This window comes from Macaca fascicularis, chromosome 17 (assembly GCF_037993035.2).
Source record: "Macaca fascicularis isolate 582-1 chromosome 17, T2T-MFA8v1.1".
Classification (NCBI taxonomy): domain Eukaryota; kingdom Metazoa; phylum Chordata; class Mammalia; order Primates; family Cercopithecidae; genus Macaca; species Macaca fascicularis.
This window is the reverse complement of record NC_088391.1, coordinates 21,994,010-22,017,988: the sequence shown is the minus strand read 5'-3', so window position 1 is coordinate 22,017,988 and position 23,979 is coordinate 21,994,010. Positions and strand designations below refer to the sequence as shown.

At 37.8% G+C, this 23,979-nt stretch overlaps 1 protein-coding gene across 8 annotated transcripts in view; it reads left to right on the top strand.

Annotated features, from left to right (window-relative positions):
• EPSTI1 (epithelial stromal interaction 1) overlaps window positions 1-23,979 on the top strand; it is a 307,624-nt gene that overhangs the window by 247,408 nt on the left and 36,237 nt on the right. For all 8 annotated transcript variants that reach the window (XR_012426892.1, XR_010582571.2, XR_012426888.1 and 5 more), the window contains 2 exons: window positions 3,085-3,173; window positions 19,239-19,389. The gene's annotated coding sequence lies outside the window, so the exon portion shown is untranslated. The remainder of the gene's footprint in view (window positions 1-3,084; window positions 3,174-19,238; window positions 19,390-23,979) is intronic.

Genomic DNA, 23,979 nt, shown 5'->3' with positions numbered 1-23,979 from the left:
TGTAAATGAAAATAGGAAAGTTAACGGAGTTAAAATTAATAACACTTCTTAATCAAAAGATTCCTAAATGCAAAGATAAGCAAAAAGGAAAAGCCTGCCTCCCCACAAAGCAGTGGTAAAACATACGAATAAACACTTCACAGAAGAGTCAGCCCAAATAGCTATGAAATAAATGAACAGTGCCCAACCTTTTAAATAACGAGGATGTTCAAGTTAAAACCACAATGAGTTAAAGTTTTATACTAAAGTGCTGGTAAGGATGGAGATCACTGCAAAACAAACTGTGTGTGTATATATATATGTGTGTGTGTGTGTGTGTGTGTGTGTGTGTATCTATGCTATGTAGCTTTCTACAACCACTTTGGATAACAATTTTGTCATAGTAAAGTAAAAATATGCATATCCTATGACCAGGAAACCACACACACACACACACACACACACACTCTCTCTCACACACACTGTACACGCTTATGTGTACACACCATCCCTAAAAATATCCCTGAACGGGGGCACCCAGAGATATGTCCAAGTATATTCAAAGAACCATTATCTGTACTGAGCTACTATTACAACTTTTAACACAGATGAAGCCCTGATACAAAAAATTTAATGAAAATGCAAGATGCAGGATACACATAATATGGTTTACATAAAGATAAAGAAATAACAAAAGTATACTGTATATGGTTGAGAATAGCCAGGGCTGACTATATAATTTTTGGGCTCAGTGCAAAATGAAAGTGTGGGATCCCTTTGTTCCAAAAGCAGGGGAAAAGCTTTTTTCTTTCTTTCATGGTCTCTCTCTATAGATAATGGCCATAGTATCTTGACAATTCATAGAAAAAGAAAGTATATTAACTCCAAACATTTGCAAAAGCACTCAACTTACAAAATATGCAAAGAAACCATTTTTTACCCATTGGATTGACAAATATAAAAAAATTGATAACACACTGTCTTACCAAGACACTCTCAAATAGTGCTAATGGAGAAATGAAAGGACACAGCCATTTTCAAAAATAATTTGTCAATATCTTTCAAAATTTCACGTCAAAAACCCTTTGATTCTATGGGAACTTCTCCTACATGCTTGAAATTATACGTATAAAAGGATGTTAATTGCAGCGTTTTATAATTCCAAAAGATTAGAAATACCCTAACTAGCCTAAAGCAAGAGAGAGGCCATATCTGGGTCTTTGGAAGGATAATGGAATGATATATTAAGCAACCATTAAAATATTGAGGTAGGTCTGTCTGTGCTAATAAATGATCACCAACATATATTGTTGAGTGAAAAAATAAAAAGAATGTTTTGCAAAAGAATGTGACTAACATGCTATCATATTTGTTGGAGAGTAAAGAGTGAGGGGAGAGAGAGACAGAGACAGAAAATATTTTTTCATATATATGTACTGTTGTTTGATGTTTGCGCCTCTCCAAATTCATGTTGAAAGTCCCCAGTGCAACACTGTTAAGAGCTGGGTCCTTTAGGAGGTGATTTATAAAGGATTCGTGTCCTTATGAAAGTGACTGAGGGAGAGAGTTCATCCTTTTTGCCCTTCCACCATGTGGGGACACAGAAAGAAGATGCCATCTTGGAAGGAGAGAGCAAGTCTTCACCAGACACTACAGCTGTCGGCACCTTGATGTTGGACTTCCCAGCCTCTAGAATTGTCAGAAATGAATTTCCATTGTTTATAAATTACCCAGTCTAAGGTATTTTGTTATAGCAACCAGAGTAGACTAAGACAACACACCTCTTCTGAAATGATAGAGTGGGTAACAGTGATTGTTCTTTAGGAAGGAAACCAGGACTTTAAAAAAACTTTGTGCACTTAACATTTTAATCTGTGTCCACACACTACCTTTTAAAACAATTTTTTTTTAAAGTCAAAGCTTACATTATGTGCTTACATGATTGCCAGTTTATTATCAATGAAAAGCTACAATATTATTTCAACAACAGATAATTATTAAGAAATAAGAGGACCCCAGTGTGCCTGCTGAACAAAGAGAGAAGGACATTTTGGAGAACATAAAACATTCTACATTGGCTTTTGATGTGTCCGAAGTGAAACATACATACTCCCCAGAGCAAGGGAGTAAAACAACCTGAAAATTTAAAGACACAGGGGGAAGAAAAAGCCCACAAAACTATTTTTTTAACGTATATTGTTTTCCTGGTAAAATATGGTAGTGATCTAATCATCTAGTATATTCTGAGTACCCACCGCTATGTTAGAGTGTGAGAAAGGGGGTCTATAAAGGTGAGTAGGGCATAATCCCTGCCCTTCGATCTAGTTAGGAAGACACGCCCAGCATACAAGAAGCTCTATGGTTCTATCTGTAAAAGGTTCCATTTAGGCATGTGATCTATGACACCTCTAACTTTATTTTGAAATTCTAATCAGCAAGTAATACAAGATGATACAGTTTTAAGAGTGTTGGAGTATGGGTCTTAGTGCTGCAGAAATTTCACAACATGGAGAGTGTGGAGACTGGAATAACGGAAAATAACCTGTTCCGGTAGGGACAGCTGATATGGACAGGTGGGTGGGATTTGGTTTATCTGGAGGACCATCTTGCTATTGCAGTTTTTCTCCATCATCACATTGTAAGTTGTCTTTCCTCCTCTGCGCACGGCATGGCTCCTGTTACAGCCTTCCGTTGTTCAGCTCAAAAAACATCGTCTTGACAGTGGGGAGTAAACACGAAAGTTGGAAAGTAGCAACAGGCATAAATAAATATGCAGGCTCATCATCATTTTATATTTATTTTGGAACCCGTAGTAAAGAAGGCTTGCATGGGCCTCTTTTCATTCAGTAAGTTGAAAAGTAAAAACAGTCAAGTAGACAGACGTGACTTCATGTTGATCATCCCCATTGCTTATGAGCTGTGTAACCTTGGGCAAGTCATTGGGCTACAGCTTACTAACCAAAAACTAGGGAAAATAAACACTGTGTAGTGTTATTATGAAGCTTACATGAGACAAAGGTAAAGAATATATATTAGATACCTAATAAATCAAAGCCATTCACTTTTATTATTATTCCAAATCCAAGTTGCTTCTTTCTTCCCCAGGACATAGGTCCAGGCCGTAGATTCCGCTATCAGGATCTCCTCATCCATGGATCAGCACACAGCCCTAGGCCTACCTACCATCTCTTAAGGTAAATCCTTTCATTTTCAACTTACGTTAATAATAACACTAATAATTACAACTACTCTTTATTGATTACCTTCTATCAGCCAGGCACTATGTGCTAATCAGCCTGCATAAATTAATACAATAACACCCTTCTGCTCTGAGTAAGTTTCTTAAAACATTTAGCTCACCATTTATGCTGTCTTTATCATAGACAGCAAAACTGAAAAGTTGAGTAACTTGTTCTCAATCACCTTATCATCAAAAAAAATATCCAAAATTATTTTATATGTCTAGCTGGGCATTGTACAAAAGAAATTGGCAAAAGATAATTCCTGTCACTAAAATTTACTCCTTGAGGAAGGCAAATCAATATCTTATACACTGAGGATAGACCTATAATTATGGTCTGCAACAGCCAGAATCAATCTTGCAGAGATGTCAAAAAAGAAAAGAAAAAGACAGAATATGTAAAACTTCCATTAACAGGAATCTAATTATACAGTAAAATAAAACTCCCTTTTTCATCTTCTCTTCATTTTCTAGTCTCTATTCTTAGAACAAAAAATCCACACACACACACACACACACACACACACAAAACAAAAAAGCAAAGGATAACAAAACTTCCCATCAGGGATGTAGATGATGTTGATGTTGTTTGAATTTCGGGGATGTGCTGATGGGTGGCTGTCTTAGGGGGATAGTGACTGACAGAAAGTTGCCAACAGACACAGGCAAAGAATACAAATTCCTTTCCTTTAAAGGATTCAAGCAAGAACTTTGCTGCAATAAGAGTGGAGCACAGGGCAGGAGGTCCGGCAGCAAGCTGAAGTTCGAAGATGTAGTCTCCTTAGCCCCACATTTCCCATACCAGGGCATGAACTGTGGAGAATACCACCACATGAGGCTGACCATTTGCTCAGTGTCCTTCCAGAATGTATCTGGGTCTTCCTAGGTTGGTGGGGGAAGCAGGCTGTGGGAAGGTGTCTTTTTACCTCTATGGCACGTCTTTACAGTTTCAAGAGAGGGAAGTAGAAATTTTCACTATGAGTCCACTGCTTCTGGTGGACTTAATAGCTTGTTACGCAGAGCAAACTATTATTCGACTGTATGAGAATAAGAATGCATTTTGCCCTAGGGATAATTATATCCTTCTTTCATCTGCTTAAGAGCTAGTATGGGTCAGTCCTGCTCATTGCTGGGTAAAGGATGCAAACTGCATTGAAGTAGTCAATCCAGGAGTCTCTGAGGTCTGGCCACCCCAATTAGGATCACACTTCCATTCTGCTTGAAGTCCAGTTCTCATTGCTAAACTTAGCAACATTCAAGATTGAAAGATACAGTTGTACAGGTTATGCACTGCACAATTCTAGGGGACCTGCTGTTTTATTATGGCCCTGGATTCTTCTCAGTCTCCTATTCTTCTGCCTCCCCTGTGATTGCTTAATTCCATCTCAACAGTTTAGGATACGTGTTAATTCGTTCTCACACTGCTGGTAAAGACATACCCAAGACTGGGTAATTTATAAAGAAAAAGAGGTTTAATGGACTTACAGTTTCACCTGGTTGGGGAGGCCTCACAATCATGGTGGAAGGCAAAAGGTGTGTCTTAGGTAGCAGGAGGTAAGAGAGAGAATGAGAACCAAGCAAAAAGGGTTTCTCCTTATAAAACCATCAGATCTCGTGAGACTTATTCACTACCACGAGAACAGTATGGGGGAAATCGCCCCCATGATTCAATTATCTACCACTGGGTCCCTCCCACTATACATGGGAATTATGGCAGCTACAATTCAAGATGAGATTTGGGTGGGGACACAGCCAAACCATATGAGGATAATAACCAAAAGCATTGTAAGATCTCAGTGATCAAACGTGAGTAAGACCTATTCTCTATTTTCTACTTTATTCAGGTAGAAAACAGATAAACACAATAAATATCATGTTCTAGGATTTTAAAATAAGGTGTGAAAGAAAAAGTATCTCTGCTTTATAAAAAAAAATTGATTCCACAAATTCATTTGGGGTTTTGCATTTTACATTTTTAATATCCTATTGTAATCACTGCAAAGGAAAATAGACTCTGTCTCTTGCCTATCTCCTCACTTCATCATCCTTTCCACATTGGAAAATTGTTTTATGAGGTTTTCTTTCAGCAAGAGTTGGCTCAATTTTAAGTATGTGATTCAAGAACCTATTAGCCTAAAGTGAATTGTGGTTTGGGAGGTTAATTTGTAATTCATGTCTCTCTACTGATAATGCAGGAAGGTATGAATAAAGATTATAGAGGGTACACACAGTATTAATACATTTTAAGCAGAAATGCAGATTGCGTTGAATTAAGAGGGATTCAGCTATGCCTCTCGCTGGTTGGGATTATTACCCTTTCCTCAGATTGCTATTAGATTAGCTAGTCTAATGTCCCTGATTCCAAAATACAAGTGGTAATTAATCTCATACCCATTTATTTGAAACCCTACAGCAAAAGCAGAGGTTAAAGCCTTAACGCATTTAATGAAAGACTAATATTGAATTAGCATTACATTATTTACTACAACACCCTGGTGTAAGTAGCAAAATTTCCACGTGGGGCTACAGTCCTTTTTTCTCAGATTTCTCAAGTTCAGATAACACAATCTATTTTATCTCAGTGTCTCTCACCAATTCTTTCTCCATTGAGAGTGCTACTAAACAGACTCCTCATCCAGGGAAGGTAAAGGTTCAAGGACTGAACACCTTGAGTGGGAGGAAATGACAATTGAACCAATTAGCCCTTTTATAACCTCCCTTTAGTTTGAAGACAGGTTTTGTTCTGGCTTCTTTATACTGAGAAATTTTTTACACGTGGTAATCATTATTCTATAATTACATTAAATGCCAGCTTCTGTGATCTTTCTTGAACCCCATAAAGCTGTAAAGCAATTCACCTAGGCCATGATGAACTTTCTAAATTAGACACAATATGCTGATTTAATGTGAATAGAGCTAAAGCCCAGTGCGGGTGGCTGATCATATTTGGTTATAAATGTTAACAAATGAGTAAAGAAGACTTTAGTAACTGCTCTTTCTCTTTTTCACACACACACACACACACACATTTCACTAGCTAAATTGCTGCTCAAGTATAATTTTTATTTATTTATTTATTTATTTATTTATTTATTTATTTATTTTGAGACGGAGTCTCGCTCTGTCACCCAGGCTGAAGTGCGGTGGCCGGATCTCTGCTCACTGCAAGCTCCGCCTCCCGGGTTTACGCCATTCTCCTGGCTCAGCCTCCCGAGTAGCTGGGACTACAGGCGCTCGCCACCTCGCCCGGCTAGTTTTTTGTACTTTTTAGTAGAGACGGGGTTTCACCGTGTTAGCCAGGATGGTCTCGATCTCCTGACCTCGTGATCCGCCCGTCTCGGCCTCCCAAAGTGCTGGGATTACAGGCTTGAGCCACCGCGCCCGGCCTCAAGTATAATTTTTAAAATGATGAAAATCATGACTCATATCAATTCAACACAAGTCAAAAATTTTATTTAAAGGGTAAACCAATAAGACGTTATTGGAAAGTTTAAAGAATTCAAAGACCGAGCAATCAGGGATATTTAAAGGTATTTGCTAATAAATGCAAAGCTGGTTAATACTCTCAAAGGCAATAAAATGTAATGTTTGGCATAATCTTTTCTACAGGCCAGAAGTCATGTATACGCTTACCAGATAAAATCCATTTACATTGCTAAGAATAAGAATTATATGCACTTCTCTCATTTTCTACAACTTAATTCCACCTTGACAGAACTCAGAAATAGCCTAGTCAATAGAAACCAACCAAAAGTGTAACCTATATAGATTCTAATGGCCACCATTCCCAGAGTAAAGACAGTAAACCAAAAATAAAATCCTAAGCCCTCCCCAACTGATCAAATGGACACCCTCTTGGCCAAGGGGACCCCAGAGAAGCCTGAGAAATGGAATTCCTGACCATGGTGGGAAAGGAGGTTAGACACACCCTGTTATGCCCTCTTCCTTTTGGAGTTTAGGCACAACTGATCAGCATTAGCATTAACATAGAGATTATAAGACTGGCAAAACAGACTCTTTGTGGCAATAAGATACGAAATTCCAACCTGACTATGGTAGAGCATCACATGACAGATAGTAGGCCCTGAAGGAAATCAAAATATCTTACCCCAACTATATTTCTTTGACATATTTTGAAACGGCCCTGTAAAGCCATCTTTTGTGGGGGAAATTTGCATCTGTAGAGAATCTTCATTAATATAGTCAAGGCTTTCCCAGACCTGGAGAGATTTGCTAAGAGTCTGGCACCTTTTACCACTCAAAAGTGAGTATTTTGCTGAGAATGATGGTTTCCAGCTGCATAAACTATATACAAAAATTATGCTTAAAAAAAGTGAGTATTTACCATTTATTCTTTGTGAAGGCTATTACCTGGAGGCTTCATCTACATAACAAGAATCTTGGCTTCCACAACCCCACCTCATCTTAAGCATTTCTTTCTATTGACTTCAAGTCTTTAAACAAAGCTAACTCTTTCAACCAATTGCCAATCAGAAAATCTTTGAATCTGCCTATGACTTGGGAGCTCCACCTGCTTCAAAATATCCTACTTCTTTAGGCTGAACCAATGTATACCTTTCATGTATTGGTTTATGATGTTACAGACAATTCCTGTCCCCTAAAATGTATAAAGCCAGCCTGTAACCTGACTGCCTCAGGCACACTTTCTCAGGACCTCTTGAGACTATTCCCCAGGCCATAGTCACTCACGTTGGCTCAGAATAAACCTCTTTAAATATTTTAAAGAATTTCTTAATTTTGCTTTTTCCCCCCTTGTCAACAACACTTAGCTTTCTCTTTTGCCCTTTTCTAAGAAGGATCATTTTTCTGACAGTCAGCTAAAGCCAACTAGTCATACTGTGATTTCAGAGGAAGAGAAAAAGTAGTTGGAGAAAAATCAGGTGGATCAAATCCACACATGCCTGGGCTAAGTAAAGCAAAGGCTGAAATTCAGGAACATTCAAAATTCTAGAAATTTAGAGCTAGATGGGGCTTTAGAGATCGCCTGAGACTTTCATTTTATAGAAAGTACATCTTAGACTGCCTTCTTGGCAATTGAAAGAGGATGTTAAACCACTGCTCAGGGGCCTTAGGCTGCTGGAGTCTGCCTCAGGAAACTTATTTCCTCCTTGGTATAAAGAATCTCCTTTTTCCTTCCTCATTCACACTCTGTGCTACCTATGAAATGTTTCATCTTTTATTTAGGAATAATCAGAATCACAATGCACAGAAAACGTATCATACTTCAGAATCACAATGCACAGAAAAAATATCCTACTTCTTTAGGCTGAACCAATGTACACCTATCAGGTTAATATATCTCTTTTTAACCATGAATGCACACTCTAAAATTTTTCTTAGCGAGGAGTAGGATATTTAGACTGGGTTTTAAAGTAAACATTTTTGTATTTCAAATAAATGACATGGAATAGTATGGAAAAAATAGCTTTATAGGTGAGAAATAGTATTCAAATGTCAAACTATGTCTTTGACCAGAGAGAGGAATCACCTCTACACCTCGGTGCCCCCACTCCCAAGTTCAGGGCCTAGATCTTTGGAACACTTTTGTTGAGTTGGCAATCCAGCATTTGTCTATATCCTAAACAGAGAAACTAGTCCCCAAAACTGTCACATAATTGAAAAAAACAAAATGCTCAGGGAAAATAAAACATCTCATTTTCATTTCTGTTTTATCTTTTATTTCCAAAAGGAGTGCTCTTTAAAATTTATCTTTTCCCACATATTTTTATGTATAACTCACTCAGATCTGGGGATCTGGGGTAGTGTCTATATTATCAACTCCTGCACATTCAGTAATGATTAACCACAGAATCGTGTAGCTCTGTGTCATTATATGTATGTTATATAATTGGTAGATTAAAGATATTTATTAGTTAAAATTATATTGATGCCAGTAGGAATAAGTAGCTTCTCAAAATTTATAGCTCATAAAAAGCCAGATTCTGATTACTATAATTATTTCTTTCAAAATGTAAAGTACGTGAATTATTCAAATAAATGAGTGAAAAACAGAAAAAAGCAGTGGAAAATGAATCTTATTTGTCATCTTGACATTGTCTTCAAGTCTTAGGCTAAATTGCTATTATTTCATTTTGTGAAATTGAGCTCATTTCTGGCAATACTGTAGAGGTGTGAATAGAATGAACAAAGCTGAGTGGTCGCCCCAAATTCAATTTGGAAACTTCATGAAGAGAAACATTTATGTAAATGTAGAGTTCTGAAGGAGCTGATACTTGTGTCTTGGGTATTTTGAGCGTTTCTTTCTGAACACCTCTCATTATGTCTACATCCCTCGCCCCCACCAGCCTCATCCACAATAATTATTACTCCGAACAAAGAACTGAAGCCTGCCTTCTTGTCACAGCATTCACCATCCTAACACCTTGCTTTTAGAGAGGGATTTTCATTTGCACAGCACTTTCCATAAGGTTCTGTCCTTGGAGCTTCACAGCTAGCCTCCCTGGGAGATAAGGTAGCTATTGCCAAGTCCCTACAGGGGAGCTGAGCTGTTCCGGGACTGCACAAGGCCACATTTCCAGGAAATAATAGAGCTAGAAGTTCAGCCCATGTCTTCTCATTTCAAATCTTAGGCCTTTATCAGAAACTGTCATTGAAAATTATTAAATTGTGAATAAATAATTGTGATTGTTCGCTTTCTCTAGCCTTGGTTTTTATGACAAGTTCCAGGGATCAATACTTGCCTGCTCTAAGCTCACCACAGAAAACAGTACAGTTGTTTTACCCCTAAAATGCAATAAGGCATACCAAAAAATGGGATAATTCTTAATGAAGAAGATATTCCACCCCACTAGGGATAGATAACCCATTTATTGCCACAGAAATGCAATTTGTTCCAAATTTAGTTAGTAAATTCAAATAATTTCTTTCAACTGCTAAGGAAAACTCAACTAAGCAAGACCATGAAGCCATGTTTTTTGCCTGCAAAGAAATGAGCCTGATTAAAAGAAAACAAAAATATAAAGGGAAACACAAAATGTGAATTTACATTGTTCAGATATTGGCACTATCAGAGGCTGGAGTCACAAGAGAGGAACCCTTAGTGTACTAGGAAAGCAACACAACGCTTCTTCTTCTCCATCACATCTGAGGTAATAAGAAATGCTGATCCTGAGACATCAGACTGACAATCACCCACAAATTGCTCTTGACTACCCAGCAGGGACAAAGTAATATTAATTTTATAATACAGCAAGTAAAGGTCTTCCCTTAGGAAATAAAGTAAGGTTCTGGGGACAACCCTCTTCTGTTGCTTTTACTTCTAAAGGTAGCAATCCTGTTCGTCTGGAAGGTACCTGGACAGACAATCTAATTACCTTCTGGGTACTCCAGCTCCAGAAGTAGCCACTTGTGACTCAAACCCAGAATTAAAATAAGTTTTCTGGCTTTTACGGCTGCCTTTTCCAGAGTATGTCCTTTGCCCTTATGTGAAACATCAAAGCACATTGCCTGCCATACAGTGCTTTGAATGAAAATACCATAAATGATTATGTTTCAGTGTCAAAATTATGATTTTATATTTTAATTTTCATTTTTTCTCAGTTCTTTGCTTCATCTTGAGGATACCGTGTTTGTTAGGCTCTTTCAGATGCAAAAAACAGAAACGGGTGCAGGTTACTTTAGTTAAGGGAATACAAAGAAAAGTATGAAAAACTGGTTGCTGTCTCCAAAGCACAGAGCTAGGGGTCACAGAGAATTGTGATACTGTTCATTGCATGCCGCCTACAGCACCAGCTCTGATAGTTTGACAATAGCTTAAAGGCATAAACAGATTTTTTTTTTTTCTGGGCCAAGCTTATTTTTCAGTTCCTCCATCTGCTTTTTATTAACTGCTTCTGTTTGCTACTTTTATAGCAACTTTCTTCTTCTCTTCCCCTTCTACTCTTATGCTTCCTACTCTTCATACTTTCTGCTTTTCAGGGCTCTGGTGCTTCGCAGCTTCTGCACACTGTCTTCATGTTTTGTCTCTCCAAGCCTGAGTCACTCTGCACCCTGCTGACTTCATAGGTCTTTCATTCAACCTCCCACCAAGAGACCCTGCCCAAGCCTGCTAGTTCTCATGCATATGGCAAGTTGTCGTGCAAAGCTGTTGTGCCAGGCACCTGGAGGGTCTCCCTCAGCCAGCTCACAGGTGGTAGAGACCTATCCCTGGTCTAGTCTGCTGAGGCTAAAGTAGCAAGGACATAGAATAAAACATGGTGACCCATATCAAAGGAGACACTCAGAAGAGAGGCTGGGGTGGGTACATTACTTGGACATCTCAGAAGAGACCGGTGAGATCTACAGGTAAGAATGTCCTCTAGAATATTCTTCTATCCCAAATTGTATTACTTCAAGATTCTGATGAAGATAGAGACGAGGCCAAGGCAATCTTATGTGATAATTCTGAATGTGATTTTTCACCTAAATATGAACTAACCCCTGAAAGAGGAAAAATGGTTGACTCCCTGCAATAAAAAATGTTGGCATTCCAGGGAAAAGGCAAATAGTTATCACTTTTGTAATGTGCTGCATGATGAAGCAAGTATTCAATTCAACCAGCAATTAATTAGGTTGCCAACAATCTGCAGTAGCCCTTTAAGATGGGCATGATATAGCCACAGACTAGGGCCATTATGTACACACTATCAAGGCCAAGCTCTAAATTCATCTCAGACACATGTTTTCAAGCATTTCTTCATACCTATACTCACATTCACTAAGGTTACCAGTTTCAATAAAAAATGGATCTGTTAATAAAAATTGATCAGAAATGTACCTATATGAAATGGGACGTATACAAATCACTAGAATCAAATCTCATTTTATATGTTACATTAAGTTGTATAGCTTTTTTTTTTGAGACAGTCTCACTCTGTTGCCCAGTCTGGAGTATAGTAGCGCAATCTCAGCCCACTGCAACCTCTGCCTCCCCAGTTCGAGCGATGCTCTTGTCTCAGCCTCCTGAGTAGGTGGGACTACAGGCCCACGCCACACACCCAGCTAATTTTTGTATTTTTTTGTAATAGAGATGGAGTTTGACCATGTTGGCCAGGCTGGTCTCAAACTCCTGACCTCAAGCAATCCGCCTGCTTCGGCCTCCCAAAGTGCTGGGATTATGGAAGTGAGCCACCTGGCCCAGTCAAGTTGTATAGCTTTTTACATTTAAAAAATTTTCCCCAAACTCATCTTTGACTTCTAAATTAGGAAAGCGTATATATATTTTTAAAAGTGAAGGTCACATCTTATTGAATCTATACTTTAGCCTGTTGTGTTCCTTGAGCCATAGATTACTCATGACTCTAATTTTGTTTTCCCTACACAGTCCTTTAACATTGAAGTTGAAAAAAAAATTGACCTGGTTTCTAAAAATGTACAGTAGCAATTTCTTTGCTGGGGGGGAAAAAAATTCTACCTAACAATACGTATTGTTCTCTTATGGGAGTAAAACATTATGTCCAAGGCATCAATTTCCTTATTTAAAAATGGAGAAAATTCTTCATTCCTGATGACAACATTTAAATTAAATTATTTCATCAAAATCAGGTGATTTCTCAAAGCACTCAGAGCACAATATCTGACTTTGCAAAAGGAAATCACCTCACTATTTATTTGTAGGCTCTTGGGTCAATACAATGAAAAGTAATTGTGTTGAATACCAGAATTCTAAAATAATTGTTTAAAAATAGAAATATGACTTATGTCCCCCCAAATTACCATTTCCCCCAGGAATTTAGAATCAAATTATATTGTTCAAGTCTTAATAACCAAAAATAATTTTTTAAAGATCACTAGAAGATACTAGGAAGATGAAAGTTAGATAAAATACTGCTTATATCATGAGTTTATAAAAAGATATTCAATAGTATTCAGCACTTCTGCGCTGCCAGGCAGGTAGACAATGCTATTTGGAAATCAGACCTATAGTTATCAATTGCAATGGGTTAAATGGCGGCTCCCCCAAAAGATATGCACATTATCTAAAATCCCAAGCTTTTAAACCGTACCTTATTTGGAAACAGTGGTCTTTGCAGACATAATTAAGTTAATCATCTCTAGATGAGATCTTCCTACATTATCCAAGGGGGCCTTAAAGCCAATGAGATGTGTCCTTATAAGAGAAGAAGGAAGGCACCAAGAGAAGAAGGAAAACACCGAGAGAAGAGAAGGCCGTGTGAAGACAAAGTCAGAGATCAGAGTGATGCTGCCACAAGCCAAGAAATGCTGACAGTCACCAGAAGCTGGATGAGAAAAGGAAGGACTGTCCCCTAGAGCCTCTGGAGAGTATGACCCTGCTAACATCTTGATTTTGGACTTCTAGCCTCCAGAACTGTGAGAGAATACATGTCTGTTGCTTTAAGCCACTCTGTTTGTGGTCATTTGATGCAGAAGCCACAGGAAGCTAATACACCAACCCTTCTTCACAGACTGGAGACCTGTTTTGAGGCACTAGAAACCCTAGAATGTAGTACCCAGGGAACAAATTGAAGATGAGGACATTGCACAGGACTACAGTATGTGAAAACACCCATACACCGCTCATTTCACAACAGCAAAACAGAAAATCTATATTATCAGAAACCGTCCTTGCCTACATCAGAACCTTAGAGGACACATCATACGAATCAAACTCTTAGAGACAAACAGAAGCAGTTTAGATTAGAAGTTTCTGAAACCACATTCCCACGAAGAATAAATCCAAAACTTTTCAGCACAGCAGACTTCCAAATCATTCATTCTACAATTCAAGGAACTTTTTATGAATGGTTATTTTGTCCAGCTACAGTGCTGTGTGCTGGAAATACAAAGAGAATGATATATAATGTAGGCACCCCAAGAGCTTATCATCTACTGGCATAGCCAGACAAGTAAATTACAATGTAATGCAATTACAATACAATGTGGTAAGTAGCTATTAAATTTCTTATAGAAGCACATGACAGGACATCTAAACCAGATCTGGATGTGGAAGGCATTTTAGAGGAAGTGACATTTGAGTAGTTTTTTTTTTTAAAGCAGAATTATGACTTGAGGATAGATGATGATATTCCAACATGAGTAGGAACATCCTCAGATGGGATGTGCTGACCAACCTTAAAATGGCTCTATCTGTTCCCATCATGGTAAATTCCCAAAAAGGGTTCTGACATCAGAGATAGTATCAATGTAATCCTCTGCATTGTTCAGACAGTAGAATAAAGTATACTTTAGAGACTCCTCCTGCTCTAACACTTGTTCACTTCCAGGATCCCAGAGTTCCTATAAAAGAGCTAGTGCTGTTTAGTTTTAGTGACTCAATTCCATTGTACTTCTTGACCACCTATCAAGTGAAGTTTTGACCACGCTCAGCTGTTGGTAGTTTATTTGCTATTACGATTACTATTATTTACCAGAATTACTTAGATAAATAAGACCCAGTCCATCCTTGTAGAAAGCTTAGAATATTGTAAGCATGAAGGTGAAAATATTGCTTTAGACTCATAAACCAAGCATGAAATGCTATAGATGGTCACAGAAGGAAAATATTATATCTAATAGAAAAGAATCAAAGACAGCAGGATGAAGTAGATGGCCTTTGAAAAGGATCTTGAATAATGGCTAGGATGATGAAAGATGTTGGAAGTAATGTCTTTTTATGGCACTGTGTTTTATATTTAGTTTCATGTTTGCTAATTCTTTATTAAGATCCAGCTTGCCTTTTATAAAGTTTTTTTGTAGAATTAATCTTACACAGTCCTCAGCTTTAGTCACTTGGCATAATGACATTTGGCTTGTGAATAGGCAATCATTCATTGGCTATGAATTGAGACAGAAAGCAAAAACTTCCAGCCAGAAAGAAATCTTCTCTCTATGATCCAAGGAGTCTATCACCAGTTCTTAAAATTCCAGCATCAAAGACTCATTGCTTTGATTTATATCAGCACAGTGTGTCCCCTTTTCCATTTCTAATAGTTACACTTTCTATTTGTGATGTCTCTGATTTTTCTTGATCAGTCTTATCAGAAATGTGGCTATTATATTAATCTTTCCAGAGAACTGTTTTTGTTTTACTGATCTTCTCCATTTGTTTTCTGCTTTAAATCATTTCTGCTCTTATTAGAAAATAATTTTTATTGTATTTTCTTTGGTTTTATTCTTTTATAATGTAACTTCTTGATATGAGCACCTAGCTCATTTAGTTTCTGCTTTTCCTTTTCCGCTACCATCATTGTCTGTATGTATTCCTTTAAACATTACTTTTGCTTCCTCCTGGAAGATTTTGCTATCATTTAGATATAAGTATTTTTAAATTTCATTTCCTAATACACATTGTTATTTAAAAGCATAGGTCAAGAACAGTGAAGGGTCTGAGATTTCATCCTACTTCCAAGCTTATGAGCTAGTCTGCCAGAATGCTAGATGCTGGCAAAAGCCATGAGACGTCTGGGTCAGAGACAAAGGAGGGCTTATTATTCATAGCAATAATTGTATCCAGAATATCTGCATTTGAGCCAGTTCCCTGGACCCCAATTCTCTTAGGCCAACACAAAAAGAGCCAGGTGATGCCTTCACATGCAGTGGGTTACACTACAGCCGTGGAATCCTGAGCTTAAAAAAACCAATTTTTTTGTATTGGGTCACTGAATCTTTGCCTCAAAGAAAGATATTTTCCTTACTTTGTTGTGCCATAATATAAACAACTTGGTCTTTGCTCTGGAGGGAGACGCTATGTTTTCCAAGGCTGTTCACTATGCAAATATCCATGAAAAGATATTCCAGAAAGACAGTCAGTGCCTATGCTCTCCAGACACAAAGAAACAAAAGAGACCCATAAAGAATTGTCTCCCAGTAGCAAGTTTTAGAATTTCCAAATTATAAAGTTTTAAGTTTTTGTCATTGCTCTGGATTTTTAAAATCTAATTAAAAATCATCATGATCATGATTGTAATTCTTGCAATTTGATAAGAATTGCTTTATGACCTAGTATAAAGATAATATTTTGAATTTTTCCATATATATGTTCTGAAAGAATGTTTATGACTAATTTATAGATTTCAAATTCCAATATGTGATGTATTAGGTCAAATATTTTTTAAACATATTTCTACTAATTTTTTGTCTGTTTAGTTGCTGGTTTATATCCAAGCATTGTGTGTCTTATTAAGGTGTTTGTCTAGTGCTGGTCTACATACGGATTTTTGAAACTATAAACGGATAATCTCTGTTGTGTAACTGGCGAGGTTAGTATGCTACTGAATGTTTAACCAATTTCTACCATTTTATCTTGTGCTATGTACTCTGAATTGTCTGTGCTCCTCCATTTTCTTCTTCTTTACTTTTTCTTCCTTTGTTCCCTCTTTCGGACTGATTAGGATTTTGTTATGCTTCTTTATACTGGTCACAAGTTATGCAATATAGGTCTATTTTCTTAATGGAATAATTTTAAAATTTAATGTGTATATTTTACTTATTAAGAGTTTCAAGTTAAGCATTTGTCTACCCTCTTCTAGAACAATACATGGAATTGGGACATTTTAAATCAAATCATCTTTTTCCATGTCTTGCATATTATTTTTGTGTAGTGTTTTTGTTCTACCTTGTAATTTTGTACTTTTTGTACCTTTGTACAACAAACTGGATAATATTATTTATGCTTTATATAGTCAGCATTTCTTGACTTACCTACATGTTGACCTGTTTATTTTCTCAACATTTTTTCTTACATCTGCTTTTGTGTGTAGCGGGGAGGTGGAATGATTTTCTTTTCCTTGAAATATGTCTGTTAGATGTCCCTTTAGTAAAAGTCTATGGGAAGTAACTTGTACTTTTTTGTTTAAAAATGTCTTTATTTTGCACTCATGTCTGAATGAAAATGTAATATGGTAAGTATTTGGTTGATAATCATTTAATTTATCTATGAAGATTTTGTGAAGTCTGCATGGAGGGTGGGTCTCTCCAGAAAGGGTTAAAGTGGTTACAAGGTCCTATCAACCCAGCACCCCTTGAACTAGGTATTTTGGCTTGGGATCTTGGAGGTAATATGAATTTGAATCCCAGGTCTGTCTGAGGGAAAGCCTTTATTACTAATTTCCAATGAAGCCTCCCCCGCAATCTAAAGCCTAGGTGGATCATTTTCTAGTACATGCCTTCATCAAGATTATAGCCCTTTCAGGTTCCCAGCTGGATGTGGAGTGTCACTCCCAGCTACTCACATTGCATGGGCCTAGGTCTTGTCTCCTGCCCTTCACGTAGCTCTTAAGTACCTTGACAGCGAGATCCTCTAATGCCTCCAGTGCTGTTACAGTTTTGCTTTTGTTTACCCCTCTGGTTGCACAGTTTGTTTTTTCAATTTGTCCATGAGGAATTTCCCTTACAGTTTTGTGAGCGTAGATCCATATTTAAAAGGACATTTCTATTAAGGAAAACCGTGTGACTAGCCAATGGAGTAAGAAAGTCAGTGATGTGTGAAGCTTGCAAGTCCTGCTCTTAAAGAAAAGGAGAGTTCCCTCTGCTAACTCTTTTTCATCCTTCCCACTAGCTGGAATGCCAATAGGGTAGGGAGCCATTTTGATGAGACCAACAGACCAATAATGAGAACACTCTAGGGATATCAGAGCAACAAGGTAGAAGGAGCCTGGGCCCCTGACAGCTTCACAGAGCAGAGCTGCAGCTCCAGTTTTGGCTTTTGGACCAGAAATAAACTTCTGATTGTTTAACCATTGTTACTGAAAGTCACTGTCATACTAGTTAATACTATACAATAATACAGCAGGTTTTCAATATGGAAAAGATAAGAAAGAACATAAGGAAAGTATAACCAGAGATGATCATGGTGTAGCGGGCAGGTGTCCAGAAAGAAGATTTCAGGGGATATTCAAGCTGTCCTCTGGCTGTTCCACAGTTTTTTTCCAGGGCTAGCCTTGCTGTTTGCAGAAAGATTTGTCTAACAGAATGCACTAATGTGAATTTGTGATCCTTTATATATTGCATTTGCAGAGTTTATACTCACAGGCTCTCTATTTTTCCTTAGCAAATATCCACATTTAATTAGCTTCCCCAGAGGGAATTATGTAGTCATAATTACTGCCTCATATTCTGAAGAGGAAGGTGTGGGTGCCTGAAAGGCATGACATTAAAATATTTTCTCCAGAAGGTGTACTTTTTTCATCTAAAGTAAAACTCTTTCCAAATGATATGTTTGTTATTAAGTATCAGCACTTTTTAAAATAATATAAGTTAAAGACTGGTGGAAAGAAATATAAACAATTACACATGACCATTTCGAGAACCATCCTAGTTTACTCTTCTGCAGCACTGGTTAATCTAGCTTTTGTGTCTTCACAGAATTAAGGAAATGGGGAGATGAGCTGTAATAAATACAGTGACTCATGACATTCATTTATCAATAAATTAGTTTTTATTCAGCAATAACAAGTTACTAAATGAGCTAGGTTCTGAGGAGAGAGCAAAACTTTTTAAGACATAATCTCTGTTTTGAGATATTTATGGTATTTCTATACTACACACAATCTCTGTTTTGAGAAATAGTATACACAATCTCTGTTTTGAGATATTTTAGTCACAATATGTAGCTAAAACATGATCTGAAATAAATACAACATAGATAAAAAATGACAAATGTCAGAAGGGAATGGATGAATGCTCTGTGAGTTCACAGCTCAGCGTTACCCTGTCCCTCTGATTATAACAACACTTGCTTCTTGGTATAATTTTTAGCCAAATCTAAGGTCTTCGGGGTCCTGAACACTTAGCACTTGGTTCAGCTCTCTTGAATGTCTTCCCTTTTTCTAACGCTGAAAAGAAAAAGCCTTCCTTTTATTTCAAAAACAACAGCACAAAGTTGGAACAGCTTAAACCATCACTTATGGTGGCTTTTGAAATGAATAAGCCATGAATACTGCTTCTGAGCTCTCATAACCATTAGGAGCTACAAACAAACAAAAAACCTGAATCAATAGTTAACGTCACAGTGAAATAACGTCTTGTTTCTTCTTTCCAGAGGGAACTGCACAAGACACTTCATTCTCTTTAATCTGCTCTACCCTGTCATATACCGTTGTTTATGATGCTAACAATTACGATGGTGCAATAGCACACTCAGTGACTCATCAGCGCCCGCCTTCCAGAGGCACTCAGCTTTCACATACGCGGTGAGTAATGGCTCATAGAGACATTGCTTAATATCCGTAATCAGTTTTAGTCTGATGCAATTCTGAAAATGCATCCTTCTTTTCCAATAAATGATAAATTATAAGGCTATTGTCTGGCAAAGAGAGACATTTTTCCCAGGCAAAGATTTATTTCCCAACCAAGCTGTTTTTGAATCCTTGAATGTCACTTTTAGCTGTTTCCAATCCTCTAAACAAGCATCTGCCAATCACCCGGACGTGTGAGAGGCAACGCTAGGGTATATAGTTATTTAGTGTGAAATGTTGCCATCAGAATTGAAGAGATGGTCTGTCTAAATCTGAAGGGGTGGCAAGAAGGAATTGAGGAGGCTGTGGAAGAAGGAAAAAAAGGAATGAGTAGGAAAAATGTCATACAGGCACAATGAAGCAGAAAATTTCATATGACTTCATCAATCTGGGCTAACCAACAAAAATTATCGTTTTTTAAAATGAGGCTGAAGCCTTTGAATTATCCTTGGAAAATAATTTCCTAAGTAAAAAAAAACCTGTAAACGAGATTGCAAAGAGGCTCTTTAATCTGTATCTAAAAATTCTTTACATCTTCTAGTGGTGTCTGTTTGCAAAAGCAAAGATATTTCTTGCTTTCTTGTCCACCAAAGCAGCCCTCTCCAGCAAGTCTCACTTGACAATTTTCCATTAACCACCATTTTTTGTCACTGCACGATATAACAGAATAGAATATAAGGGTTGCATAATTCAGATTTCTCATTACAAAATTATTTTGGATTAGCTATCTGTTAACTCACTTAGGATGAATATGTTAATAATTATTATTTTGTAGTTCTACAATATTACTTTGGTCAGCACCTTGCTGATGAAGAGTAACAAGCTAGGTATTAAAAGGACCTCAGAATATTTACACAATTAGGCAGGAGGTTTTTGGTGACAGATGGATGCCTGGACTTCAGTGTCACTTCCATTGCCTGCTCACTCAAGGTTTCATGAACCCAGCACAGTCATAGGTATGCTGGGGGCTGGAAATTATCACCTCACTTGACATTCAGTTTTATCATCTTTTCATTCTCTTACTACCTTCTAGCCATATTTTATACTCATTTTCATGGCTTTGTCTTTCTCATTTAGTCAATTTCCACAAGGTACATTTCCCTTCCTGTTCTACATTTTCTTCCTGGGTGATAGCACCACTTCCATGATTGCAGTGGACCAAACTTGTTAATCAATCTGCTGATGGATGCTAAGTCTATACTTCCTGACTTAATCTGGCTTCTGAGCCTCAGCTATATTTCCAACTGGACGTTTCTACCTGGACACGTTCCACAGGCACCCAAAACTTGATATAATTGAACTAAACACATTGGCTCCTTCTGCCCTTAAACTCGTTCCTCCTTTGTTCCTTGAGTGACACCATCAGACTCAGTTGCCCTAGCTAAAGACTCCCCCCAATTTTTACCATCTGATTGTTAAGTCAGATCAATTTTATCTTCAAAGTATCTCCAAGGTGTCTCTCTACTGTACCATTCTCATAATTTGAACTAGAGACTCCTTACATAGCTGTTGATTCTCCTTACAACCTAATCCCAACTAATCATTCCAGTCTTATAGCTCACCCATTACTCTACCACACACCTCAGTGCTACATAGTTATGTGACCATGGAACCCTTTTCATATCTGTTAATCTCTCAATACCTCAACTTTCTCCTCTGTAAAATAGGGAGAATAATAAGCCTTGCCCTAGAAATTTGTCTTGAGGATTACAGGAGACAATAGATGTAAAGTATTCAGCATAGTACCTGGCCCAACCAAAGCATTATATGTGTATTCTCCTTTTATTTCTCTCCTTTTTGCTCATCTTCTTTCTCCTCCTCCTTCTTCCAAGTGTATAATATGTAATCTGTCAAGCATTTATTTTACTTATTTAATTATTACTTTATTATTTATTTATTAAAATCTTTATTTTGGCATAAACTAAAATGAAAACATTATCAACATAAAACTTCACCCTTTAACCATATCACATCTATGATCTAAGTCTCCAGTTTTCCCCAAACAGCAGTAACTCCATTACAAAATTTACAACTACTTTTAGGAAAATAGTGGTGAACAAACCAACCAATAGATGTGTAAGTAGAAAAACCTTCCTCCCTGTCCTCCCCACTACCATTCTAGAAGATTTCCAAACCGCCCAGTAGAGTTGCCACTTTGTCACATAGAACCAGAAAGGGCCAGCAGGATCAGGATACAAATACCTCATGGGCATTAAAATATCACTGGAAATGCAACAGAATAAAAAGATTGTGTATTTAACAAAATTCCTTTCAGGGAGAGTTAATGGTAGTGGTGGTAGCAGAGGCAAGGGTAGGGATAAAGTGTGGGGTCCCCAAAGCACAGGCTTGAGTAACAATAAATGCTCGCTATGTCATCTTCTAAGATTTGTAGGTAGATGGACTTTGTAGGGTAAGACTTTGGGTTTTCTGAATGGCAAATGTGATTTTGTGGCTGAAGCTGAATTGTTGCAGATGAATACTTTTGAAACTTCCCTACACATCAGCATCTCCCAGAGGGTTTGTTAACACATAGTACTGGGCCTCCCTCCCAGAGTTTTTGACTCAGCAGCTCTGGGATGAGGCCCAGGAATCTGAATTTCTAAGGACTTCTCAGATGAGAATGAAGTTGTCAGTGTGGAGAACATGCTTTGAAAACCATTGAGAAGATGCCAATCATGGTCACCAGCAGTACTACTCTGCTACTTCTCCATCCTAAACATCATATTTTTAAAAAAGAATCAGTTTGATGAATGACATGTTATTAGCATTCTTGATATTCCTAACTACTAATTTGCTCAGAGTACCTGCATGTCTGGATCCAGCCGTGACTCCCAACTAATAAATAATAAAGCTACTAGTTTCCTCTCTTCCTCTCTCCTACATTCCCTATATGGCATTGATCCTAAAATGGCTACCTTCACATCACCCGGGAAAAAAAGGAATTTAGGCACAAACATAAGAAAACATTTGACAAAAATATTACTTTTGTAATTTAGTAACCTAGTGAGATATAAAAACACATTTTATCTGTTTCAAACATTGAATTTCATCAGCGTATGGAATATGCTTCATTATACTGGTTAGTGATGTCTGTTACAAGCAAGGTTCCCAAATGCCAGGCCAGCTTGCATAGTTCTGAGAAAGAGGTCCAAATATATTCCATTGCATTTCCCAATTAAAATTGCTCATTTTGGAATGAAGTTGTAAGAATGATTGGCCAGGCAGCCCACTCTTTTATTTATAGTCCTTTCAAATTAAGTCTCAAGGCATTTCAATAATGATTTGATTCTGGTATTTTTTCATGTTTCTCACATTCAATAAACATCAAATTGCTGGACAACCCAAACTCTATCTTGCTTAACTTTAATTCTCCAGATTCTAGCATATGGCTGGCACATAGTAGGTGCTTAACTCATTTTTTTGGTCAATTAAAGGGAGTATGTGTGAGACTTTTACAACTGAATTATGACCATCCTGAGGGAACTTTCCCCATATGACCCACTGCTTTATAGTCAGCCATATAACCAATCAGACCCCAAACCTTCCACAGAAAGCAGAACTAGAGACAGAGCCACCCATCTGGGCATGAGTGGTGTTGGTATTACAGTAGTCCATTAGATTGAGCCTTGTTCTCACAAGGAAAAGAGATTTCACAGTTCTCTTAATTACTCATGTTTTATTGCTAATATTCACAGCCCTTTCTTCAAAAGATCTGAATCCAATCCATTTAGAATGGACATTTCTCTTAGAAGAGATTCAAATAATATATGTTTAGATAATCTTTTTTTAAAGATGAAGTATATTTAAAAGATGTTAAAGTATATATATACAGACATAATCTATATACTTGATAAACCATCTACAGTAAATGTTATTGAATGTTTCTTTATTTTATTTTATTTTTTATTTTATTTTATTTATTTTTTTTGAGACGGAGTCTGGCTCTGTTGCCCAGGCTGGAGTGCAGCGGCCGGATCTCAGCTCACTGCAAGCTCCGCCTCCCGGGTTTACGCCATTCTCCCGCCTCAGCCTCCCGAGTAGCTGGGACTACAGGCGCCCGCCACCTCGCCCGGCTAGATTTTTGTATTTTTAATAGAGACAGGGCTTCACCATGTTAGCCAGGATGGTCTTGATCTCCTGACCTCGGGATCCGCCCGTCTCAGCCTCCCAAAGTGCTGGGATTACAGGCTTGAGCCACCACGCCCGGCCATGTTTCTTTTGATGTTAAAAATGTCGGGCCAGGCGCAGTGGCTCACGCCTGTAATCCCAGCACTTTGGGAGGCTGAGATGAGCGTATCACCTAAAGTCAGGAGTTTGAGACCAGCCTGGCCAACATGGGGAAACCCTATCTCTACTAAACATACAAAAATTAGCCGGGCATGGTGGGGGGCACCTGTAATCCCAGCTACTTGGGAGGCTGGGACAGGAGAATCACTTGAACCCAGGAGGTGAAGGTTGCAGTGAGCCAAGATCATGCCATTGCACTCCAGCCTGGGCGACAAAAGCACAACTATGTATACATTTTAAAAATGTGATTACTGTGAT